Consider the following 19,362-nt stretch of genomic DNA (forward strand, 5'->3'; position numbering starts at 1 on the left):
CATTCATCAGTGGGAGTGAAAGTGTTGTTTATCTGCTTGAAATTTATGGTGGTCCTGTGGGGCTTGAACCACAGAACTGGGGGATTTGAGCCTGAATTTATGCCAGCAGCAGGGGAAAAGGAGAGGAGCGTAACTGACACTGTCAGCATCCATTTTATGCTGGGATCCTTGTGGGTCTAATGGAGTACACTGGAGTGCAGTGAAAAATACCAGTTCCACACCAGAGAATCTGGTCTGTTATCACTTGAAAGAACTTGCATCAGTAACAGATATTAATGCAGCTAACATATTTAGTCATCTTGAGTGGCAGAATTTAATTTATATTCAAAACTTAATAAATGTAGCAAAATATATCACTTTGCTTATTGTTTTGAATGTTCTGAAGTTAATTAATCTTTCTAAGCAATATTCTAGTATTAATTGTTTTATTTTTCTCTACTGGCTGTCATTTTTGTCGATGTACTTACGAAAAGGTGGTAGTCTGATTAAAAGGCTTAACTGCATTTACAAACAATGCAGGGTTTTCTGTACTGCCAATGGTGCAGTATTTAATTCTGTTAAAATGCAATTGCCCTAGATACTGCTTTATAATATACTATTTCTCCCTTCAGACCCTTTTTTCCTTAAATGCTGACAGATTTTATGTTCTTAACTCTCTGTGTCAAACTGCAGACAACATCCTGGTTCCTGCTCAAAAAAAGTATCGATGAATAATTACTATTTATTTAAAGATAGCATTAAATTTTTCTGCTAACGTTGACCTTTGACAGCCTGCTCACACCATATGGAATTTGATGGTTTTCTCCTGATTTTTTTAAAAACACAAATAAGTATTGTAGCGTGTAAGTGACTCTTCCTGCCACTTAGAAAAAGGTTTGTGTCATGGAAAAAGTGCACAATTGCAGTCGGCAGGGCAGTGCCAGACCATTAAAATAAATAGCACAGAGTTGGAATATCAGTAACTGATAGGCTGCTAGATGCAATGAGCATAGAGTCTTACCTGTATGGCCAAAATTACTGAATCATAGAAAATACAGGCTGAAGGAAATGTTAGCACTCAGTGCTTACTAGCTGAGTTTACTAGGACAGATTTTTTTGTCCATTATATTTTGTAATCATAAATCATAACTATGTACAACAAAAGTATATAATATGCTGTAATCTTACTGTGCATTTTCAAGGTAATCACTATTCTTTATAGAATTTGTTGCCAAGGACAGTGTTCTGATCATTTGCTCTGATGTCCTGCGTAAAACGTCTCACAAAGAGTTCGGTCATAATCCATTCTACCTTAGGGCAGAAGGACGGACTAGACCTATGTGACTAAACCCATAGTCCACAGGCCCTGGTGGCATCCTAAACAAGAGATGATGGCCTCATCATGTGTAAAGAGGTGCAGAAATAAAACCTCAAACAAATACATTTTTATGTGAGTTATCAGCTGTGTCATTGACTTTTGACAGGCAAAGCCAGGAATTAGGCCATGTTATTATAATTTTTCTAATTAATATTTTAAACGAAGATGGTACATATGGCAGCATTTTAATTTAGTACAACTTCTTTTGCCTAAATGGTAAATATTTATCACATGCCTTCCTACCAAAAAAAGAATACATTTTCCATATTTTTTTTTTTCCCCCAAAGTACTATCTGGTCCCTGGATTTTAAAAACTTTTGGAAGCAGTGTACCGGATGACCTCGCTCTATTCCTTCCCCTCCTTTCCAATAAAATTGAAAGAAATTAGGAAAGCTCTGAACATACACAGTGCAAACCAACTGTAGAAAGAATGTAGCTTTGTACCGTAGATCGCAAAACTACACCTTGGTGGCCAGGTGCTCATCTAATACCAAGGTATGCTAGCTGAGAATCTGATACTAGAATTCTTGGGTTCCAGCTAAGGTGCTGTTTTGTGAATAACTCCAGCTAAATCACTTAATATCCTTTGTCCCTTGATACACACCTGGCTAAGAATCGTAGCAATCTGCTACAGTGCCTTATCAGTGTAGAAAAGTGATGTTTTGCCAGAGTAATTGAAGATACTTTATTGGGCTATACTGTATGTGTAAAATAATAATGATAAAAAAAACTTAATGCCAGAGCAGCTGCCAAGTTTCTGTTCGTCCCCATGTTTGCAGTAATCTGTCGAAACAAGCAAGAGCATCTCTCCTGATCGAAGAGTTTAATGGAACACACTGGGAAAGGTCATGCAAGTAGACTAGCCATGATTTGCAATGCACCAGTACTACTCTGTACAAACTATGTGAACACCTAAATGCTGTACATACACTTTTTTGTATAGTGCTGCTAGTAAATTTACAGTTGAAGTTGGTTTTAAGTAGTGTTCTTCATTCCCACATCACACTTGCTATGTTAGAAATTACTAACTATTCCATGAGGTTTCAGTAAAGTGGTGACATGGAAAAACAGGACTACAGAAACATTTTATAGTTTTATTATGGTAAAAGAATATTCCAACATTTATGAAAATATGAATTGCAATGAGGTGGCACTTAGGAAAAACAAATAAACAAAAACTTCCAAACAAAACTGACTGAACCCTTCAATTACATTTTTTTCCTGCCCAGTATACAAAATTGACAGGGAGAGTTTAATCCCTTTGTAGCAATAGTGACAGTGAAATCTGTTGTTACATTGAAATGGCGATTGCAAAGGAATTAAGCCTCATGGATTAAAATATTGCAAATTATATTTTTCAGTGAACTGAATAGATGCACTCAAGTACATTTATAATAAACAAGCAAAGAAAAAACCCTACCATCTGTCTATAAAAGCAGAATTTAACCATGGAATCTTACATGGAATTTAAAATTAAGATTTTACAATTTAACATAAAAGCTTTACGTTTGACAGACTTCATTATTGCCAAATTTTGGGTTAGGATTTTCACTGTAAACAACTTTCTTGTTACATTCCTATTGCCTCAAATAATCTGATGGGAAAAGATTCATGACCTACTTCAGTCTAATCTTGTATCTGTGTTTGGATCCATAACAAAAAAAAATTGAAATATACAATCTTGAATGAAAAAGTTACGTCTTTTCATATGCAGTTGCAACATTCTATGTTCCAGATCTTAACTCCAATATTCAGTTGGATAAAATTCCTGCTGGATTCATTCTGAAGTTCTTATTTCTTATTCCACCATTAGCACTTTTAGACTTGAAGTTGTGGACTTGTCTGTTCATGAATTTAGTGCTGCAGTTGCGTGTGATGTAAATGAACTAACAAAGCATACACCTAAAAGCAGAAGCAAAGTGTCCAGGGTGTAAAAAACCGTTATTTTTGAGACTAGAAGTCAAAATAACAGCATTTCATGCTTTCAAACAGAAGTTGTCTCATTCCTTTCTCCCTTGCTGTCTCTTCCCAATCATGGGGTCACCTGTCTGTCATATCAGGTCTTGTGCCCGTGGGATTGCATGGTGAACCCCTTCAATTTGCTAACTCAGCAATAAAACACACACTTTTACTGAGTTGGTATTCTCTCATTTTAGTGACTAGGACATTCTTTGCCATGCAGTTTGGTGGTTGCTAAAGCAGATGTGAAGTAAGTGATGGGACTGCTTGAGAAGGATTGGTGGGGATTTGGACCTCACCTTTTTGATGGTGGTAAGATGTTAACTCAGCTAAAGTTGTAACATGAAACTGCCTTTTTGTAGCTTTTGTAGCACTGGTATATTTTCATTCTAAAATCTAGCAATGCATACCCCAGAAAATTTACATTAAATTTTCCTAATTTCATTCACAGATTTGAAAGTGTATGGTATCTTGTGTGAGTTCAGAAAACTGTAGGCTCAGTGCTAGTCCTCTGGTTCAAAAATCCGAGAAAATAGTGAGTTCTGGACACATTCCGATCAGGGTCTGATAAATCTTTGCTTAATTGAGTGTCAACCATATGGTGCAGTTCAAAGGTCTAAGCAAAAATGTGCTGCTGCTTCGTTTTTATACTTTACATTAATGCGCTTGCTGTGGGAGAAAGAGTATTGCTTTTCCTGCCACTTTCTATTCAGGTGTCAACCTAGCACTTCTCAGAAAAAAATAGACCTAATACCTGAAATAAATACTAGCTTCAGCAAGCTTCTCCAAATCATGTGTAATTTGAGGCAAACTAAGAGGTTTAACAAATATACACTAATGATATTTTCCAAAATATACCAAGTTGTAATCATAATGATTTTTAAATACATTACCTGGAATATTTTGTTTTTCTCATATGTCACACCTTTCTTTGTGGAAGTAATGTTATAACTGTGTGAAAGTGGTAGCTTGATGCCTAAATAGCATTCATTACTCATAAGAAAATTATGTGGCAGTGACGTTTTCTGCAGTAATATGTTATAGCACTTTACTGAAGTTATTCAGACACCTTTGATAATAGTGTAGTAAAGTACCATGAATTAGCCATCAAGATTAAAGGAACAGTTATTCCTTTTTTTTTTCCTGCTGCATTGAGCTTTTCACAGGAAATTAATTCCACTTATGCTTAATAAGATGCATTAGCTTAGATTTAAGTGTGGTATTCAAATCTGATTAGAACAGACTTTTCAGAATTCAGAGTCCTTTTCCTATTCACTGGTAAAATCCAGGTGCAAATATTCACCTTGCAGAACTTTCACCTTGCAGTAATCTGGTCATGTAATAACCAGATCACTTACACAGCTCAACTCACATGACCAAAAGTCTCCAGTATCTGTTGTCAAGTTCTATCATCTTTGTCCCCTGAACGAGAGTCCTTAAGATGAGATACATTTTTGCATGTGCAGGCTGCACTCCGTCATTGTAGGATCATTATTTGTAGAATAATGATAGCACTCTATACAGTCTTGCTTTAAAAATCTATAGTTATGATCTGTACAACACATTCAGACTTCACTAAAAAATGGGGGGTAGCATTTCATACAAGATGCTAGGTGATGCAGAGTAGCTCCTACAGGTTGCAAGTGAATGATGCCATTAACCGTTATCAGGCAAAACCTCACTATGGAAATCTGGATATCTGTCTGTGTAGTACATGGGCGGTGGTGTTATGTCTGTTCTTTCAGCCTGCCAGCATGTAAATACAAGTTTCATAATACACGGTTCAGTACTTTGCTTCAGAGGTTAGAAAGTGGATCTTTATTACAAAGTTTGGATAAATGGAGTATAAGTGAAGTCTCGAAAGCTGCCTTGTAAAACAACTGTTGTAGCAAACCACAAAACTAAGGCTTGCGCCTATCAACCAAAAAGAACAGAGGGGTGTTGATGTGGCAAGAATGATATGCTCTGTGAATTCTACTGTAGAATAAAGACAGATGGCATTTTATTTTTTGTATAAAGCTAAGTAGGTGAGGCCATAAATGTAGAACAGTGTGCTGCCTACCTCAGCTCAGTAGTGTTGCTATAAAACCAAAACCACATTTATCAGTGAGAGAAACATTTGTATGTGGTTTTGCTACACCTGGAATAATTCCCATGTGGTAGTTTGGATTCCTGCTCTGAAATCACATACCAGCCCAAAATCTTGTATGGGATTGCCTAATGTATGGTTGCCTAATACAGTGATGTGAGCTTAGCTGAAACCTGACAGGTATTCCTGATCCAAATACGTCAGGATAAGTGACTTTGATCTGTTCAAACTGCACTCCAGATATCCGTGTGGTATGTCATCTGTGTATCAGAATATTTTAAACTGTAAATACTTGTAGAGATTTATTTTCTCCACGCTTCAGTTTTTAGGGAGTTTTTGCAACCATACTCTGGACTGGTCTTTAACTGTTTTTTCTTATCTTGTGAGTTTTTAAGGTTCATTGCAGGAGTTCCTTTTCTTCTTGGCTCTGCTTTTCCAAAGCACCTGCAGGATTTCAGGTTTAGTCTCCAGCACGCAGATTATGTGAACAAGAGTTACTGCATATTCAGCAGCATAGAGCAACATACACCACCATCCTTCTGTTTGAAGGGTAACACAGGTAGATAGTGATTTGGGTACAAGGCTCAGTGGTAGCTGTTCTGTTGATCACACTTCCTATTTGGGCATTATTTCCTCCTCCACTCTGTACTGGTTTTATTTACTCTGTAAACCCAAATTGTTGATTGTTGTTCTTTGTCAAGATTTGTGAAGATTTCTAATATTATTGCTTCCTCTAATATTCTTTGCTACCATTTCTTCCCTATGTGTCATCCACCCTTCTCCTGAGCACTTTTTAAATTTTGGAAGTGATTGTATTTCACAGATACATGCGATGTTTTTGCTTGTTGATGTTTGTCTTAACTTGAAGTGCAGTTTTAAGTTGTCCCTCTTCAGTTAAGCAGTTAAATTTGTGTTAGAATTTAAGGGCATGCTGAATGTACAAGCACGTTGCAGCATGTTGATATGCCTCATTGTGGCTTTAGTTTGGAGCCCTTATTTTTATGTGTTGTTCGGCTGAGTTTCCTATTCTCGCTTGTACTGGTTACATCACTGGGTCTGGGGATTCAGAATCTGTAAGCCTCAAAAATCTCATTTTTTGTTTGCTTAAATTTTTTGTAATACGTATAACAGATGTTGGAAATCTGAGTAAGAATTTTGAGTTTCGTAAAACCTTTCTATTATAAGGCAGAGGAACACATTAAAAGAAGTTATCTGTATAATTATTTACGTAAACTTTCTAAGTGAAAGGTACACCTACAGGTTGGTCTCTACTCCCTTGGTTGTTTTTTTGATGTTTAATTTATGAACAAAAGTGTTGGCTCACACAGTAGACCTGCCCAATGAGCTATTGTTACATGAATATACATTTGGAATGGACAGGCTGCAACATTTCAAGGTGATCTGATACCCTACACAACATTAAAAAAATAGAATAAGTTATATTTATGTTCTCATGGCGTGTATGTTGCCATTGATACAAACTAATGGTTTGCCACAGCTGTCTTTCCACATGATGCCAAGGAAAAAAAGCCAGGTGAAAATTAACATAGAAGTTGTATAACACCTTGTAGTAAGACCAAGGTAAAAATATCAAAGTAGATCTTGCTTTTGCTTTGAGACTCAACAGGGAGTAAGATTATATTTGTGGCTGTCAAGATTTTGTGGTAATCTTTGTAGCAGTGCTGGATGGTTATGGTGACACTTCTACATGGAAAATGGACTGAACACTGGCTTGAAGGTCACCATAATTTGTATATTATGCAGTCACTGAAAGAATGTCTTCTCTCTCCAAATTTGGCAAAAGATTTGGGAAAGGTAGAACCCTAGTAATTTTCACCATTTGGAATCCAATTTTTAGCCAAAATAACAGTCTCGGTATCTGTACTTTAGACAACTCTGTGGATTCTTAAATACAAACTTATAGTCCTTTCATAACTGGTAGAGGATATAATGGGTAAGAAAGCTATTGTGGTTATCTATTTTGAATGGGACTTTTAAGAAGGTTTAGCTGGATTAGGCCCGGGCAAAAAGCTCCTTTGTTGATTCTGCAGGCTTTCAGAGTGGCTTTATTTTTCTGTCATTAACGTTTATTTGTTCTGTGCAGGATCAATGTGTCTCAAGTGTTTGACAGTTCTCTCTTGGTTCCTGATAAGTTGAGTTTCCATTGCTGATCATGCCTGTTAGTGAAATGTATATTTGTGTTACCCTGTCTGATAAAGAGTAGTGACACACAAGCATCTCCTGAAGAGAAACTTCCACTTACGAGTGAGAAGTATATTATTTCTGCCTGAGCTGCAGGGGCATTTCCAGCTCTTCTAAGTCTACATTCAATCCTATGTAGGATACAGAAGGAATTAAGGTCACTAGGGTAACCTGCTGCCTGGTTGCCGAAGAAATTATTGCTTTCTTCAAATAATTTAAGGAAAATTCATTGGTACTATAGATCGCTCACTTAATATCTGCTGCCTTGGATTACTAAATGCAGTAAATGCACTAAAGGGGTAATTGTTGTGGGAAGCAGTAGGACTCCTAATGAGATCACTTGAGGATTTTAGTCAAGTTATTGACCAAATGTGTAATTCAAATAACCACGGTTATTGTCTAGAGAGGTATAAACTAACATGAAGAGGGACTACAGATAAATACTCTGGGATTTGAGTCCTAGTGATATTAGTGATGTTGCAGTTTTGTGCTACCTGCTTGAGCCTTTTCTGCTTTCCCTTCCCTGGGGAAAACCAGGGATTGTTCCACTACTCTCAGTACAGATCTTTAAATTCTCTAGGGTTCTGATGCACATTTGTGATCCTCTTTTCAGCTGCACTAATGCCTTAATACCTTCACAATCTTTTTATCATCTGTCTTCCTAGCATTATGTTAGACTGTTGCCCCACACACTTCTCTTACTTGTTTCGGCAAGAATATTCCAAAAGAACGACACGTTTCATTTCTTCTGTTACGGAAGCTTCCTGGTGTTACAAAAGCATGATCCACTGACACTGTAACACGCTACCTCAATACAGCTACATATACTGCAGGCTCTCTACAGATTTGACTGGCATGTTTATAAGTCAAATAGCAAGATCGTGAAAGTGAGTTTTACAGGTGACATTTTGGTAGGACTTCGGATGTGGTGTGTATGGATCCAATCCTATATTACTTTCCTAAGGGTACAGTTCTAAAATTAAGTCTCTGCAAGTATCAACGGAAACTGCCAATTGCTTTTGTCATCATACCTTTAACCCCAATTTGGTGATCTTTAAGCACATTTTAGTAACTGTCTGGAAGCATTAGGAACTGCAGCAGATTTAATTTCTGTACCCAAGAACTGTTTCCATAATTTCATAAAATGTTATTGGTAAGGAGATTGGTTTAATATTTGCAATTAATATACTTCTCATAAGTGGCTTACATTTTTCTAAATCAAAACTTGGCCATTATGTATTAATGTTCCCCTAGGTCCAAGACCAGAAGGCCAACTCGGGTAAGCGCTGAGAGATACCCATGGGAGTTTTGCCAGATTAGGGTCTGCAGGTTTGGGCTCTAACCAGATCAGCCCAGATGGCCCGGTGCAGTGGGTCTCTCCTCTGCACACCAGAAGAGTGGAGAGCTGCTGCGAAGCCTCTTGACTCTCTGCCTGGATAAAAGCCTGCACTGGCACCAAGTAGTACCGGGTGGTGGCAGCTCCCGAGGGCCTGTGGACCAGATGCAGGCGGCTGGAGCAGCAAACGCCAGGCGTGCTTTCCCTCACTGTGCCCTCCTCTCTCTGCTCAGATTGCAGGGGCATGTGGCCTCCCATGGGGTGGACAACTCCACAGTGACTCGGGACTCTTTTCATGCCACAAAAATCCCTAGCTGGGGAGCTGCAGATGGTTTTCACTCTCATTACGTCTTTTGTGCAGCAAAAAAGAGGCAGGGCAGGCCAGAGAATGTCCCCTGCAGATTCTGGCACCTAGGGTGATTCTTTGAATTAATACTTTCACCGGCTGCACAGTAATCTGTCCAGAAGTCTTGTGAAACATTACATTTCCATCCCACATGAATGTTCTTCCAGTTGATCCTTTTGCCTTTTTAATGGTCATGTCAAAGTAACTAGTATTTTGGGTATTCAGCTTGGCCCATTGTCTTGCAGAGAATTGATCTGCTGGGAAAATATGAAATCTTCATGTAACATAGAGCAGCATTTCTTGGCTTTTAATGCTTCTAGCCGTTTATAGGAAAGTTACCGCTCAAAGGGCATTGTTCTTCCTACACTCCGCTGCTGAGTACACGGTGCTAGGTGATGACCTTCAGTAATGATTCACCAGGTCCTTCTTTGTTTGCTCTAAGTGGTAACCAAAAGGAAGAGAAAGAAAAGTAGTGGAATATTGCTTCATTTTCTTTATTTACTGTTTGCTGAAGAGTTATATATTGCTTTTTCTGTACTTGTCTCTTAAGTACTCATGTGGGAATTAAGCAATACTGCCAGGCAAAATGTATACTGCTTTTTAAGGTTAATATCTAATGAGTTATATTAAGTATTTGTCCTCTTTTGTTAAGTTACCAATGTCCAAAGTTAGAGCAGCTGTAAATCCCCGTTATAGAGGGTGCATCCTTATGTCAGTATGTCATGGGCTTTCATAGACACAAATTTAAGGGCATTAATTGGAAATTTTGAATGTCTATTTTTATGGCAAGGGATTTTTACAGTTCATAGGATTTTGCAGGTTTTTTACTAAACAGTTTCTGGGGGTGACTGAAAATTGTTTTTTCTCCAGTGAAACCTTTTCCAAGAACATAACACAAGCATTCTTTGGAAGTTTTAGTGTTCTAGTACTTCAGCTATTTTTAGGTGCTAATCCCCATGTGAGAGCAATGTAATTTTCCTAGCTTTCACTTAGTGATAGTTTTGCCTCAGATACATTGTAACTTAACTTTACAAAGGTATTTCTCCATCCGGAAAGGTGCTGCCATGTGTTGTGCACTGCACATCTCTGTTACAGAACGTGACTAGAGCCCTAGTGAAGACAGCAGGAATACCCACTTGGGAAAAGCTGATTTTGTACGAGTTTCTGTCACGTTGGTTTCTTTTGCGTTAGTTTTTCAGAAAAGGAGAGATGAGATGGATGCGGGGGTGGGGAAGGCAATAGAGTTGGAAAGAGGAGAAAAGACAGCTGTTTGCTCCAGCAGAGCGGGCTGGTTTTCTCTTCTTTTGAGTCTGCTGAAGGTTAACTACTCATTGCCTCAGCACATGGCTCTGAGAAGTTAGGCTATTCCTTACTAGCATAGTGTCTGTAGGTGAAAAGCACCCATGAAGACAGAAGTAGCAATTCTTTTATGAAGTAGTGTGCACCCAACTCTATTCCGTTACAGCCAGAGTTACCTCTGGGGAAAATAGAAAAGAATCCTAAATCGTACCAAAGGCACAGGAAGTGTTAGTAAAGAACTATGCAGGTAGCATCGCATACAATGTTAATATATCAGAAATGTAAGCATAGAAATCAACAGGTTTGTAATTACTGGAAAGCACTAGTCCTGAATTTCTACAAATACTTTAGGTTTTACTAGTGTGATCGCTGCCATTTATATCTGGGGGGAAGTCAGGGGGATTTAAAGATTCATATGAATTAACATTTTTGTTCAATGGAAATAGGATTTTTCTAGCATGGACACAAGAACATTCTCCAAATCCATTTTGAGGGAGAGAAACATGAAAATCTAGTGTATGATTTATGTAGTTTTTTTTAATTTGACAGATGAGAAGTCTTAACATAAAGACAGTCTGCACTCATGTCACACCGTCAAAGGGCTTTTACAGCTTGCAAATCCACTGAGAATAATTCATTAGCTAACGGTTTTCATCTTCTCAGTTTCTCATCTTATCATCATAAAAATGTCATGATAACCAAAAACAAAGCACAAATATTGTAAGTGTTATGAAACTCTTGGCATTCTTTTCTTCATCTTGTTTCAGAAGGTAAAGTAGGCATTATATTAATGCCAAGGCAAGGTACTGCTGGAGAGAGAGAGGTATCTAAGAATGCCCAAATCACCACTAACCTGTATATGGTCACCCAAATCTGAACCTTTAATGTAAATCCAAACAGATTGCAATCACACATCGGCGTAGTACTCTGTTAAGTATAAGGAGTCAGGGAAAATTTGTGTAAGACAGATCGGTTGCACCCTGATCATTTGCACACTAAGCGTGTTTAAACGACACCGTAAGTACCAATACACGCGCAATTCACAGAAAAGAACCCAAACAAAGTTTTAAAGCTTCGTATAGATCAAGAGTGTTAATGACTTTCATAGCTTGACCTACTTTGGCATAGAGCCACATACGCTTATATCTGGAGCAGTTTGTCTAGTATTGTACAGAAGGGCTGAACAGCAAATTCCTTCCTCCTATTGAAGCCCAAACCAAAAGTGCCATGGGCTTCGGTATAGGAAGGATTTCAAGCCCAGGGCTTTGAGAATAAGCCATGAGCTGGACAAGATTTACTTTGTATTTTGACGTACGTTAATTTAATATAGTTGCCAGCTGGCTATTCTGAAGGAGCAGTGTCTACAGAAACCCATTTAGTTGCCCATAAATTGGTACACATACATAATTTAGGAAACAGATGTAGAATACAAAGTAGTTAGGACTGATGAGCTCCTGGCTTGTGGGAAGATTTTGCCTTCCTGTGACTCAGAAACAAAAAGAAAGCACGAGGTGGTGTCTCGTAATAACCTGGACCTGGATCACGTAAGAGTGGGTTTCACATGTCCATTCCTCCTGCCGTTGGCGTTACCGTGTTTCTGTTGGGCCATGATTCTGCAGCATTTCACATCACCGGGCCTCCGACAATTACTGTGTGTATTATAGGTTTTAATTTAATTTACGTTTTTTGTAACCAAGTTTTCCTACGAAAACGTTCCTGAATTCACCGTGATGAACAAATTCAAGTGAAATTGCCGAAAAAGCAGGACGCATAGAGCTGCTTGCACCTACCCGCTCTCAGGCAGACAGGACAGCTGGCAGAGAAAATGGCCAAGGCTGGCTCCCCTTCCCGCTGGCGGCACCGGCAGGGCCAGTAACCGTACGTGAATGAAGAACAGCTACCGGCGTGCCGAGGCACCGTTCCGGCGGCGCGGCTGGCACGCAGCTACTGCCGGAGCACCGCGCCCCGGCCCCGCGGGAAGGCTGCTCCCCCGCCCGGCTGCGGAGTCTGCGGAGTCCCCGCAGCCCCCCACCCGCAGCTCGCCGGGGCGAGCGGCTTTGTCAGCGGCTGCCCCGCGGAGAGCTCCCCGCCCCCGGCGCCGCCCAGGCCCGCGGGGCTGCGGCCCGGGGCCGCCCCCAGCCCGGCCCGCCGGTGGCTGCAGGGGGATGCCGGCGCGGGGGGCGGAGGCCGCCGGAGGGGCGGGGGGCCCAGCCCGGCCGCTGAGGCGGCGCGGGGGCGGGGGGCGGCGCGGGCGGCCCTGCGCGGGGAGGCGCTCGCCCCGCCGTGGGCGCGGAGGGGCCGCCGCCGCCGGCGGGAGCCGCCTGCCGCAAGGACGGGGTGACTCCGGCCGCCGCCCGGCTCCGCAGCGGCGCGGGAGCCGCCCTCGCCCGGGGGCACCGCCGCGGGGCGCGGAGCCGCAGTGCGCGCCTCGGTGAGGTGAGTGGGCGCGCCCGCGGGGCCGCCCGGGGCCGGCGGGGGGCGAGGGACGCGGCGGAGCCTCCGCGGGGGACCGGGCCGCGGCGGGGCCGGCGGCAGGTGCGGGGCCGTACGGGCCGGGGCGGCCGCAGCCCCCGCGCCGCGCTCCGCTGGTGCGTTCCAGCGCCCGCTGCCCGCCCCGTCATGCGGGAGCTGCCGCGGAGCCCCGCTGCGCGCCCTTGGCCGCCGTGCGCATCGCTTCTGGGCCGTTTCATTGTAACTGCTTCCCTGCCCGGGGAACGCGTTCGGCACTTCGTGTGCCGCGTTTGTTCCTCCGCTCGTTGTTATCCCTCGCCATTTAACGTGCTTATTTATGTGTGAGGCTCTTCTCCAGATTTTATGTAGCCGTGTCCGTGGTGGGAAAGAAGGATCACTGCAGATTTCAAGCGTCTTGATTTCAAAACAATGGGGTTCAATGTCTGTTTTTATTTTCTCGTGTGCACGAAATACAGTGCGATGACAGTGAGGCGAAAAATAGGAAGAAAGGCTTGTATTCATGTTCTCACCATTCTGTGCATCTTTTTTGATGTGGAGATGTGTAATTTCTTTTCCTTCTTTTTTCCCTCTCTTAGTACACTTGGTTTTTTCTCTTAACCGTTTCTGACCGCGTCACTGCAAGCTGTGAGGGTATTTAAAAAGAAATAAATTAAAAATTCTTTTTGGGGCTGACTGATGTCAAAATAAAGTGAGTGTGGTATATGTAGATTAGTAGCAGTTACATAATTTATTATCTCATATTTTATTACTGGATATATGTCAGGAGCATGGAGAGAGTATTTATAACGTCTCCCTCTTTTTTTTTTTTCTTTTTTTTTTTTTTTTTTTCTCTTTTCTGGGATGCTGTGTGAGGGAGTGTTTGCACTACGATACATTGCATTGGAATGTCTCTAAGAGATTCAGCCCTGTACCCAAAATCCCAGCAGGGCCTTACCTTGCTTCACTTCATAAATATCCAGGGCTGCTTCCTGTATGTTCAAAAACTTCTTCTGTAGCTTTTTTTTCTTCTTTCCCCAACAATTACATTATTGTTTTACTTCTTTAAAAAAAGTAAGTCAGACCATTATAAATATTTCAATAGTAATTATTCATAGCCCTGAAGAACAGAAAGAAATCTATGTCAGGGATGGGTTAAAAAAACCCCTTCTTATATGCAGGTGAGCAGTTCACCTAGTTCTTAGATGCCTTTCGAAAAAATTGTCCTTATTAGATGACAGTGTATGGTTGCAGCCCATAAGGTATGGTGTCATTATTAGCATATGAAAGGAACAAACCTATTGCAGCCTTTCAATCACCTCTGCTGTTCAGGTTCTAAATTTCCAAGAATGTGTATGCTTTCATGTCAGCTGGAGATACCACAGTGGATGTTAGGTGCTAGTCCATGTATGTGTGTCTGTCTTTCTGTCCTCACATCTTATGCTGGAATTTAAACACAATGCCTTAAAATGGGCTCTGACATTGCATGGAGCTCATGTGGTTGATTGGAGACCATTTTTAAAGTTACAGCTGGTAGTAGTTTAACTTCACAGAATTGTAGTTGAAAAGCTTTCTGTTCACCTGTCTTTATAAACAGCCTTCTGGTGGTGCCACTGCAAACTCGTGGTGTATCTTTCGGTCTTCTTAGCACTACGGAATTGGTGTGGGCTGGAGCACTTGCCAGGCTCCACAAGGACCCTCTGCCTTCCTTAAAGACCTATTTACTATCTTGCTATTTATTTTTGAAGTCGTTTTAGCTAATGGGTACTTTTCTTTGTTTTATGCTTCCAGTGCTTTTTCAAACCTGGTAGAATTCATAATGTTACGCCTTTAAGAAGCCCTATGATAGTAGAGTGGCTGCTTGCCAGAAAAAATATACTGTTTTGTCAGATTTCCTGGGGAGAAAGAGAAATAATTTTGTGTACCCCCCCCCCCCCCCCCTTTGTAAGATTAAATAGTAATGCCTGACTGGAATAAAAACACATTTTTTTTTCTTGTTGATGTGCCAGCATTCTTTAAACTGTAGCTAAAGCTCCAGTATGCTGCAAAATAAGGGGGCTTTCGGCGTATGGGACTCAATTGGCAGATTACATTTTTGAATAATGAAGTGGAATTCCTCTTCCATTTTTTTCTTTTTTTAATCCAAGTCGACATTTTTTGTTTGTTTTATTTTTTTAAAAAGCTCTCCTTTAGTCAGACAAACAGGATGCTTAGGGTATTGCATTTACTCCATTGGCTAATGTATACTGATACAAGGGAAATGGTGACAAAACACCTATTTGGATAATGTTACTTAATAATTGAAAACGAGATGTAAATATGTGCTTAAAATTAAGTAGCATGTTCAAAAACCCCTGTGTGAGACCATATCCAACAGCGCTGCCTTTCATAGTATGCTATGCTCTGAGTAGCTAAGCCTAATTTTGCTTGATCCTGCTGCCATCATGCATGGCACAGTCATACCTTTGTCTTCACATCATCCATTGCTGATCTTTTGGTCATATTACAAAGGGGGAGAGGCTAGAGTAAAGTTACTCGTTTACCAGTAGGAAGAGTATTACATTGCCCAACAGATGGAACTGAATTAAACGTTCTATATAAATAAAGTCGTCCAACCTAAAGGGAAAGGAGATGTACTCTTGCAACCTTGTGAGCCTGTGTTTTGGTGCTTTGAAGCTAATGGCAGTATATAACGTGTTTATCTAATCACATCAGGGCCCTTTGCAAGATGAAAATGAGATTAACTATTATTGTTACAAATTATTTTGATATTTTGTAAGAAAATTTATTTGTAAGAAAAGTTCCACGTCATTTCTATTGAAATAGAAGTAAACTGCATGGCTTACATAGACGGTGATACAGGGCCTCTGTGATGTTCCTCTGTGGCAGCTTGTTTGCGATCAGTTGGAATGTCAGTGATACTGAAGAAAAGGTTGAAAATGCCCGTTTCTCTGGCAGTGAGATCGACAGTGGTGATAAAGCTTTGTGTAGCACGGACATGTGTTACAAGGGCACCTCTTCATGGCATGAGATGCCAAGTAGAACGTGATCCTAGAATACCATAGTACTTGTAGAAGAGTTCAAGTAACACTTTATTATTTTTTTTTATTTCTTACAGAAATGTAGACATCAGTGTTTGAAACCTGTGTCTTAAAATCGATTACGTATTTGGCAAAATTAGCACAGTAGTTGCATGCTCTCTTCTGAGCATCTTGATAAAATTTCTGAGTCGTCATGTTAAAAGGCTGCAGTCAAACTGAATTCTCATTGGGAAGTGCAAGCCCTGGACCGTTAGCCTGAGATGTAGTCACTCACGCTACAAGCGCACGTGTTCCAGCCAGCCTTCCAACACCTAGGGATGGTATAGTTTCTTTTGATGATGTTGGTGTTAGGTTTCCGAGTTCTGCTGACAGGGTGTGTGAATTCAGATTTTGAGGTAGATGGCTAGTCATAGCTTTCATATCTCTGTCTTTATTTGTGGAGAGCTGTTCCTTCTTCTCGTGATACTCTGTAGTACTGGGGAGAAAATTAAAAGTGACTGAGTCTAAATCTGGTTTGGAAATAGACAGTTATGATGACTATCTTGATTGTACCAGTATTTTGTGTTACATTACATTTCCACAGTTCTGTGTCACAACTTGTGGGTTTTTTGATTGGAGAAGACTGGTAGGCCGACGCCAGTTGCTTAATGGACAGTAATACTTGTATTTTGTAATTTCTGTAGTAAATTTGCCCCGAAGTATAGTTTTGAAAAACAATAGATAATAATCATGTTTGAAAGACAGTTTTGAAAGATGAAAATATTGAAAGAGGATCTTTGAAGTGTAGTCATCAACCTTTCTACATGGTACAGTTGCAGCTTGTGTGTGTTCTGGAGAAGCAGTAATAATTAAAATTAATTTGAAATTGAAATGTGAATCCAGCATTATTTGTCCAAGAGACATGATTAGTACAGTCAAGCCAAACTTAATGATTGAAATAGTGCACTATTTGTCCTTTAGGACTAAGGAAGGACCCAAAAGTGGATGATTGATGGGTCATCTGAGCTGTTTGCTTTTGGGGGTGTTAAGGAGTCATTGTGACATGTTTAAGAATTTGGGGTTTTGTTCTTTGTATTGGCACTGGAAATGGGGAAAAATCTTGAAAATAAAGACTAGGATGTTGAAATAAAGCGTACTGTTGAGCTGGTGCTTCTTGCTGCTGGCATATAACAAATCATGAGATCAGCAGAGAAGCTGGGAAGTTCAGATTTCTTGAGGCACCTGCCTCTGTTTGTTTGTGAAACTGTATGTACGCACATAATTTAGTCATTAAAACTTTAATAACATTGTCACTATGCCTATATGCCTTCTGTTGACCACCAGAGAAAGATATTAGGTAACAAAAAATAACATTTTGATAACAAGCCCACCTAAATATTGCATGGACAGTCAAATGTGTTTTGTTAAGTGCTGTGGTGGCCAGGATCCATTGGCTAGGATCCACTTGTAAAATGAGATTAAAAGTTTCTGTGCTTGACAAATACAATGTCATTAGTTTAAAAATTCCCTGAAGGCTGGGTATTGTAATTAGATGAGCCCAAAGCATGCAACAGTAAAACTCGTTTTCTTCCAGGAATGACCAGCAGCATCTTTAAAAAAAGAAAAGATTGACTGATCCTTGTCAGATAGAATAACCACAGTAAGAAAGAAGAGTTTCCCAGAAATGAATGTGACAGCTGAAGCCACAGCACCTCATGGTGGGTGGAGTGGGTCAGCCACAGTCTGGTGGGAAGCAGCAAGGACTGTGAGGATCCTGCTGAAAGAACGTTTCAAAGTGATCATTCACAAGGTGCTCCATATCAATGACTTCACTAAATTGGATATTATAGGTGCTGAGTATTGGCAAAATGGCAATAAAAAATTACAAAACCAGCAACTCCCTTTGCATCCAAATTGTCACAAAAAGGCATATACCTGTCTTTGTGCAATTCCTTAACTTCATGCTCTCAAGAGCATGTGAGCTTCATAGAGCTAGGTTACAACGTTCCAGCTTCAAAAGGTGTGCTTGTTAAGCTGTGTGTTTTTTTTATTTAACATGCATTTTAAAACCAGCTAATCTGCTTGGTTGGTCTTGTTATTCTTCTGCTAGGTTACTAATTTGAATTATTTCGAGCTGGTAGTTTGATAGGAGTTATTTCTCCCACTAGAAATAAGAATAGAGATTGTAAACTTACCTCTTTAAAACGTAGCCATAGCTACATAAAAACCCATTAATTTATGCTGCTTGATTAATTGCTCTAATAAAAATGTCTACATTGTCTTAATGAACGTAAATATTGTTGTCAAGGGAGTAATTTCCCAAATATTTATATTGCATAGGAAAACACGAAAATTACAAATGTAGCTGTGGAGGGCTTTCTGGAACTTGCAGAACTTTTTGCTGGGTCAGTAAGGCTGTGGCTGTACCTGCTAAGAGCCTGAGCTTGAATGCTGTCCCATGTTGGTGGGCTCCTTGGCATGCTTTTGGCCAGTGCCAGCAGCCCAAATGAGGGACAAGTCAGGGAAAGGCGTGGACCAGGGACTATCCCAAAATGGGCTATGGATAAGACAGCCCTGTTTTGTGAGGGAAGAGCGTTTAATGTGTGCGCTGTACTGCATGGCTTCAGCAGCTGTTTCCTGGCCTGTTCTGCATAGGAGTGCAGATGTGGCCGTAAAGGTGCTTCTGGATGTTTTTGGATGAGAAAAAGCTCCCGTTGCCTGCAGTTTACGTACAGAAAAACAAGAAGCCACTGTCATTCATGAGAAAGCAACACTTAAGAAAATTCATTGTGTGTTGTTTCTTATTTGTGTGTCTGTTTAAAAAAAAAAAATATATATATACACCCCACCCCTATTATTTCATATAACAACTAGCTTCTCGTGTTTTGAATAATACCGTGTTGAGTAATGTCCAGATCTTCCAGAAATGCTGTTAGGGTCTTGTAAGCAGGTACATCAAAGTATCAGAACTAGAATAAATGTACGAGTTCTGGTCTTACATGGTAGTTTTGTCTCAGATGTTCACCTGAACAATCTCTGAGTGTGTAGCTATGATGCCACTTCTCTGTTTCATCTCCTAAAAAGTGTTTTGGCTTTCTTAGAATGAAGTAACTTCCAGCAAAATGTAACTTAAACCTAGCTCAAAGTTTATAAACACATTCTAGTAACTTGAGTAAATGTGTATTATGAACTTGCTCTGAACTTGAATAAGTATATGTTATGTTGGATTGTTAAGTGTGACAGGTTGTTATTATTCATTATGAGACTATTAGTTAATGTAGAGAGCCACTGTAAACACCATGGTGC

The 19,362-nt window shown here is 40.3% G+C and overlaps 1 protein-coding gene and 1 long non-coding RNA gene across 2 annotated transcripts in view; one reads left to right on the forward strand and one right to left on the reverse strand.

The window, feature by feature from the left end:
* Positions 1 to 2,437: 2,437 nt before the first annotated feature.
* On the reverse strand, positions 2,438 to 12,550 carry LOC114013184 (uncharacterized). Its single transcript, XR_003556093.2, has 2 exons — positions 12,379 to 12,550; positions 2,438 to 3,259 (listed from the first exon to the last, which is right to left on the reverse strand). It is a non-coding gene; the product is annotated as an uncharacterized LOC114013184 (long non-coding RNA).
* Positions 12,551 to 12,846: 296 nt separating this feature from the next.
* The window catches only part of HECW2 (HECT, C2 and WW domain containing E3 ubiquitin protein ligase 2), a 176,471-nt gene continuing 169,955 nt past the window's right edge, over positions 12,847 to 19,362 (forward strand). Inside the window, exon 1 of the mRNA XM_055812962.1 lies at positions 12,847 to 13,024. The gene's annotated coding sequence lies outside the window, so the exon portion shown is untranslated. The remainder of the gene's footprint in view (positions 13,025 to 19,362) is intronic.

The sequence above is a fragment of the Falco peregrinus genome, chromosome 8 (genome assembly GCF_023634155.1).
Source record: "Falco peregrinus isolate bFalPer1 chromosome 8, bFalPer1.pri, whole genome shotgun sequence".
NCBI classification, from domain to species: Eukaryota; Metazoa; Chordata; class Aves; order Falconiformes; family Falconidae; genus Falco; species Falco peregrinus.